The sequence below is a fragment of the Sander vitreus genome, chromosome 22 (genome assembly GCF_031162955.1).
Source record: "Sander vitreus isolate 19-12246 chromosome 22, sanVit1, whole genome shotgun sequence".
In the NCBI taxonomy this organism is placed as follows: Eukaryota; Metazoa; Chordata; class Actinopteri; order Perciformes; family Percidae; genus Sander; species Sander vitreus.
Window position 1 is genome coordinate 26,262,907 of NC_135876.1, and position 7,500 is coordinate 26,270,406.

The 7,500-nt window shown below is 43.8% G+C and overlaps 1 protein-coding gene across 2 annotated transcripts in view; it reads left to right on the forward strand.

The window, feature by feature from the left end:
• Nucleotides 1-7,500, forward strand: part of LOC144537190 (zinc fingers and homeoboxes protein 2-like) — a 143,900-nt gene that overhangs the window by 89,737 nt on the left and 46,663 nt on the right. For both annotated transcript variants that reach the window (XM_078280700.1, XM_078280699.1), the window contains exon 3: nt 5,081-5,169. The gene's annotated coding sequence lies outside the window, so the exon portion shown is untranslated. The remainder of the gene's footprint in view (nt 1-5,080; nt 5,170-7,500) is intronic.

The window sequence follows — 7,500 nt, forward strand, 5'->3', positions numbered from 1 at the left end:
CAGGGGAATAAAAATCATTAAATGAATCTACAATAACTTCTTCTTTCACGGGAAAAAATCCACATCTTTGAAAGAGTATTCATCGTCGCACAAAGACGTGATCTTCGCTTAAAAGATTACTTTTTTTAAACAGAGAAATGAACTCGCGGAAAGGAAACATTGCCCTGGCTCTGCTGCAGCGGTTTCATCCTTTATATTAGACTTTATTGATCCCAAATTGGGAAACTTCAGTGTGACAGCACATGTCTCTCATTTGGACTCGGTCTCGACTGTCTCTCATTTGGACTCGGTCTTGACTGTCTCTAGTTTGGACGAGGTCTTGACTGTCTCTCATTTGGACTCGGTCTTGACTGTCTCTAGTTTGGACGCTGTCTTGACTGTCTCTCATTTGGACTCGGTCTTGTCTGTCTCTCATTTGGACTCGGTCTTGTCTGGCTCTCACTTGAACTCGGTCTTGACTGTCTCTCATTTGGACTCGGTCTTGACTGTCTCTAGTTTGGACTCGGTCTTGACGTGGACTTGAATCTCTTTGGACTCGGTCTTGACTGTCTCTCACTTGGATTCAGTCTTTAATGTCTCTCATTTGGACTCAGTCTCGACTGTCTCTAGTTTGGACTCGGTCTTGAATTGGACTTGAATCTCTTTGGACTCGGTCTTGACTGTCTCTCATTTGGACTCGGTCTTGACTGTCTCTCATTTGGACTCGGTCTCGACTGTCTCTCATTTGGACTTGGTCTTGACTGTCTCTCATTTGGAATCGGTCTCGACTGTCTCTCATTTGGACTCGGTCTTGACTGTCTCTAGTTTGGACTCGTCTTGACTGTCTCTCATTTGGACTCGGTTTTGTATGTCTCTCATTTGGACTCGGTCTTGTCTGGCTCTCACTTGGACTCGGTCTTGTCGGGCTCTCACTTGGACTCGGTCTTGACTGTCTCTCATTTGGACTCGGTCTTGACTGTCTCTAGTTTGGACTCGGTCTTGACGTGGACTTGAATCTCTTTGGACTCGGTCTTGACTGTCTCTCATTTGGACTCGGTCTTGACTGTCTCTCATTTGGATTCGGTTTTTAATGTCTCTCATTTGGACTCAGTCTCGACTGTCTCTCATTTGGACTCGGTCTTGACTGTCTCTCATTTGGGCTCGGTCTCGACTGTCTCTCATTTGGACTCGGTCTTGACTGTCTCTCATTTGGACTCTTTCTTGACTGTCTCTCATTTGGACTCTGTCTTGTCTGTCTATAGTTTGGACTCGGTCTCGACTGTCTCTAGTTTGGACTCGGTCTTGTCTGTCTCTCATTTGGACTTGGTCTTGACTGTCTCTCATTAGGACTCGGTCTCGACTGTCTCTAGTTTGGACTCTGTCTTGTCTTTTGTTGTTTTTTTTTAAAAAAATTTTACATACTGAACAGACAAATACAATTGAACAAGAACAAAAACCCTATCCCACCCACCACCCTCTGCGGCCTCAGTAGCTAGGTAAGGACTACTAGCCAGTCAGAAGCAGAGTATGAGGGCGTGTCCCTGACAGTACCTAGGTAAGGACTACTAGCCAGTCAGAAGCAGAGTATGAGGGCGTGTCCCTGACAGTAGCTAGGTAAGGACTACTAGCCAGTCAGAAGCAGAGTATGAGGGCGTGCCCTGACAGTACCTAGGTAAGGACTACTAGCCAGTCAGAAGCAGAGTATGAGGGCGTGTCCCTGACAGTACCTAGGTAAGGACTACTAGCCAGTCAGAAGCAGAGTATGAGGGCGTGTCCTGACAGTAGCTAGGTAAGGACTACTAGCCAGTCAGAAGCAGAGTATGAGGGCGTGTCCTGACAGTACCTAGGTAAGGACTACTAGCCAGTCAGAAGCAGAGTATGAGGGCGTGCCCTGACAGTAGCTAGGTAAGGACTACTAGCCAGTCAGAAGCAGAGTATGAGGGCGTGTCCTGACAGTACCTAGGTAAGGACTACTAGCCAGTCAGAAGCAGAGTATGAGGGCGTGTCCTGACAGTACCTAGGTAAGGACTACTAGCCAGTCAGAAGCAGAGTATGAGGGCGTGTCCTGACAGTAGCTAGGTAAGGACTACTAGCCAGTCAGAAGCAGAGTATGAGGGCGTGTCCTGACAGTACCTAGGTAAGGACTACTAGCCAGTCAGAAGCAGAGTATGAGGGCGTGCCCTGACAGTACCTAGGTAAGGACTACTAGCCAGTCAGAAGCAGAGTATGAGGGCGTGTCCTGACAGTAGCTAGGTAAGGACTACTAGCCAGTCAGAAGCAGAGTATGAGGGCGTGCCCTGACAGTAGCTAGGTAAGGACTACTAGCCAGTCAGAAGCAGAGTATGAGGGCGTGCCCTGACAGTACCTAGGTAAGGACTACTAGCCAGTCAGAAGCAGAGTATGAGGGCGTGCCCTGACAGTACCTAGGTAAGGACTACTAGCCAGTCAGAAGCAGAGTATGAGGGCGTGCCCTGACAGTACCTAGGTAAGGACTACTAGCCAGTCAGAAGCAGAGTATGAGGGCGTGCCCTGACAGTACCTAGGTAAGGACTACTAGCCAGTCAGAAGCAGAGTATGGGGGCGTGCCATGCTAGCAGCTAGGTGAGCATTATAACGTGTGTTCCAAAGTGACCACGTTTGTCTCTGAAGTAAAGGCTGGACTACAATAGAGCTGTTTGGAGCAGTTTGTGAACAGTGTTTTCATGCACAAAAAATGTCAATATGTCAAGACAAGTTTAGTTGTTTAAAATCATTCGACCATTATGTTAACTTGTCTTTTCAAATGTAGCCAACTTAAAATGTTTAGGCAGCAGGACAATTAAATTTTTTAAGTTGAAGCAACTTGTTTTTTTTGCCTGCCAGCAGCTGTTTGGACGGAGAGTAAACAGCAGTGAAAACCACACAGTTTGACGAAGCTCCTACACTCTCGTTATTGGCTGGTTCAGTGGGTCATCAGTGTGTTGCTCGTGATTCAGCGGACTCGAGGAAAGAATTCTTGGTTTTTGCACTCCCACATACTGTAAACACCCGGCCGTCTCATTGCATAAGACCTTCGACCGTTCATCTGGTTTTAATGAAAATGTTCCAACCTCAGAATATCTTCACCTGCCAGCTTTGAGATGTGCTTTCCCCCTGCCTTCTCTCTCTCTCTTTCTTGGAAACCAAGTGCATCAGTAATCCTGAAATATGTGTGGTCTTATGAGTTTTAGATGATGCTGCCGCAGGAATTTACTACTTCATTTCCAAGTATAACAGTATTTTAGGAACTTCTTTTGCTTCTGTAGAAACATGATGTTAAAATTGGAGCAAAAAAACCTCTGTTTAATTTAAGTTAATTTTAATTATACAACAAAATAAGGTCCTGAAATGGATTCAAAAGTAGTCCAAGAGCTTTATGATGACAATGACAAACACAAAGAAACCGTAAATAAACTCAGGTTATTCTCACGAACTACTCGTACTTATAGCTGAGCAGAGTTCGCTGCCCGGAGAAAGCGTATGTTCACTCCTCGGGACTGTTTTAACCCAAACCACGATCTTTCTCCAACCAACCGCCGCTGATACCAACTCCCGCTCAGTCAGAACTGAAGACGTCTCTCGGATGAGAGGCGAAACGTCTTCGAAGCCAACCCGTTCTCACTCTGAACTCGTAAACTACGGACGTTTGGACAGTGGCTGTCAGCGTGTGAAGCGACGAAGAAAGCGCCCATCAGCGTGTTCGTATAACGTACCGGGGAGAGCGGCAGCTACACGGGGTTTAGCCAGTAGTATGTAAGGGGGAATCCCGCGGAGGGAGGTTGGTCGGGGGGGTTGATGGGTCAAACACAGGACTTTCACCCAGGAGGCCGGCGTTTGTGTCCCGCTTGGCATGTTTCCTAACGTCGCTTTCTTCTTTAACCGTTCCGTTCTCCCCACGAGTCACGGAACCGTAAGCCCACCCACGAGCTTTTCCTTAACATAACTGCGTCAAAAGGGACGCCAATAGTCCCGACCAAGCGCGTTTAGTTAAAGCGCGTCATATGACGCTAAAGGAGACTTTTAGCGTCAATAACAACAACAAAGGCACCTGACCAAGCGTCCGTATTTTACGAGATGGGAGTGAAGACGTGTTGTCGAAGCAGCTTTAATCAAGTCCAGTTGCACTTGGAGGCAATTTTTTTAACCCTTCCCTCAGTTTTATTTATCCAGTCATATGTTCAGTACTTCCCAACCACGCGCATTTCCCCAAAACCTCGCTATTTAAAACACTTCTGCACAAACAGCACGTATAAACAGGCGCGCCACTCGTCCGTGCGTGAGACAGTTTTCTTAAAGCTTAAACGCTTGCACTCCGCGCGCTACGCTGGTCGACGTCATGACGGCGCCGTTGATTACGGGAAGGCGTTTACGTAGGTGGAGCGTTCAATGCAGCAGGCTGTGAGGAAGTGGAAATGGAACTGGTGAGCAGAAAAAGTGTTGTTTGGCAGTACTTTCAGTCAAAAGAAGGCCATTCAAGTCCAGCTACATGTTCAATCTGCAATGCTGATTAGTCTGGTGGTGGCGAGGACCCTGAACAACACACAACATCACCGCTGTTACAACATCTGGTATGAAACATCTGGAAGAATACGAGCTAAGCATGAAGGAATCTACAGACAGCAGCCAGAATGCAGATACTTCAGGTACGGCAAAGGAAGGACAGCCACAGCTAAAAGCTGGGAGTTTTTCGGTTTCGGATTCGGCAGAATCTTAACCAGTGGTTTCGGTATTCAGCCGAACCCCCAAAAATCTGGATTGGGTGCATCCCTAATCCAAACCCAGCTCATACTTTGTGTTATGAATACAATACCCGAAGTGTGACATTGAAATAGTCTTTCTATTGATCAATAACTTGTTAGTGATGTTGGATATACATGACAAAAACGCCGGAAAAAGCAACAAAAACATTAAAAAAAAGTGACAAAAATACCGAAACAAATGCTGCATGAAGCTTGAAAAATGGTGCAATCGGTTATTGGTACCGAATTCCATGTACCGGTACCCAAATGGGTACAAAAAAAGTAGCTTAAAAGTTAAAAGTGAGTTGACTAAATGTTATTTTGTTATTGCCATGTCATTACAGACCTCTGACCTGGAATACAAATCAGATGCGGACCTTTGGGAGTGATTAGTTTGAGAACGCCCGTCTTAAAGGATTCAAGGTATCCCGAGGTGAGTAATTGATAACTGATTATTTTTTGGGGCGGGGGGAGTGAAGTATTCCTTAAATGTGCTCTATGCAAGATATGATCTCTCTTTGACATCTGAGCACGAGTGGACTGAGTGCTGTTGTAGTTCAACAACAGTTGTGACACTTCTCGGGAGAAATGATCCAGCTGATCGGAACGGAAACTTAGATTCGTATCTATATTCAACATTTCTGATAATCTCCGTGGAGTTGAGTTGAGTTGAGTAATAACTGTGAGTTGAGATGAGTTCACACCCTCATTTAATCCGTTGTTGATGTAAGAAATGTTTGTGCGGCTTTTCTTCGATTACTAAAACACAAGGGTGTAACTTTGTGTTTAACATTAGGGAGGTCCCGGGACATGTCTGCATGGATTCAGAAAAGCGACAAAAACATCGAAAAAATTGTTCAAAAGTCCCATGACATGCTTCTTTTTGGATGCTTTTATATAGGCCTTAGTGGTCTCCTAATACTGTATCTGAAGTCTCTTTATATAGACCTTAGTGGTCCCCTAATACTGTATCTGAAGTCTCTTTTATATAGACCTTAGTGGTACCCTAATACTGTATCTGAAGTCTCTTTTATATAGGCCTTAGTGGTACCCTAATACTGTATCTGAAGTCTCTTTTATAAAGACCTTAGTGGTCCCCTAATACTGTATCTGAAGTCTCTTTTATAAAGACCTTAGTGGTCCCCCTAATACTGTATCTGAAGTCTCCTTATATAGACCTTAGTGGTCCCCTAATACTGTATCTGAAGTCTCTTTTATATAGACCTTAGTGGTCCCCTAATACTGTATCTGAAGTCTCTTTTATATAGACCTTAGTGGTCCCCTAATACTGTATCTGAAGTCTCTTTTATATAGACCTTAGTGGTCCCCTAATACTGTATCTGAAGTCTCTTTTATATAGACCTTAGTGGTACCCTAATACTGTATCTGAAGTCTCTTTTATATAGGCCTTAGTGGTCCCCTAATACTGTATCTGAAGTCTCTTTATATAGACCTTAGTGGTCCCCTAATACTGTATCTGAAGTCTCTTTTATATAGACCTTAGTGGTCCCCTAATACTGTATCTGAAGTCTCTTTTATATAGACCTTAGTGGTCCCCCTAATACTGTATCTGAAGTCTCTTTTATATAGACCTTAGTGGTCCCCTAATACTGTATCTGAAGTCTCTTTTATATAGGCCTTAGTGGTCCCCTAATACTGTATCTGAAGTCTCTTTTATAAAGACCTTAGTGGTCCCCTAATACTGTATCTGAAGTCTCTTTTATATAGACCTTAGTGGTCCCCTAATACTGTATCTGAAGTCTCCTTTTATATAGACCTTAGTGGTCCCCTAATACTGTATCTGAAGTCTCTTTTATATAGACCTTAGTGGTCCCCTAATACTGTATCTGAAGTCTCTTTTATATAGACCTTAGTGGTCCCCCTAATACTGTATCTGAAGTCTCTTTTATATAGACCTTAGTGGTCCCCTAATACTGTATCTGAAGTCTCTTTTATATAGACCTTAGTGGTCCCCTAATACTGTATCTGAAGTCTCTTTTATAAAGACCTTAGTGGTCCCCTAATACTGTATCTGAAGTCTCTTTTATATAGACCTTAGTGGTCCCCTAATACTGTATCTGAAGTCTCCTTATATAGACCTTAGTGGTCCCCTAATACTGTATCTGAAGTCTCTTTTATATAGACCTTAGTGGTCCCCTAATACTGTATCTGAAGTCTCTTTTATATAGACCTTAGTGGTCCCCTAATACTGTATCTGAAGTCTCTTTTATATAGACCTTAGTGGTCCCCTAATACTGTATACTTACATGGAAACTAAACAAGAGTGTATTCAGGGCAAGAAACTTTCTGCCTCCTTCGAGGATTTTCAAAGAGACTCTTTGTTGCTTTTCAAAGTCTTTGCTTGTTGCGGATGGATGAAAGTCACGGTATAAGCAGGACACGGGGAAAAAAAAACGTGGAAGTTTTGACTCATTTGTTGGTAAATTAGCTTTTTATGAGCGGTTTATTCAGCTAATGCACTCGTGTAACACTCAGCGTCTCAGCATAAGAGCTTCAGTTACGTAAACCGGCAACTTTCAGAGTGACCTCGACAGGCTTTTAAGATTCTGCTCCGATAGAATAGACGACACCAAATACATTGTATTATACTAACTTCACTTTTGCTGCTAATGAAATCACTATTTTCTCTCAAGTAATTTGTTTTCAGGGCCAGCAGCTATTAATTTGTTCCCCATTTTTCCTCTGGGCTTGACGTGACATTTCTGAACAAATGATTATTAGCAGTAGCATACAATTTAGTTTG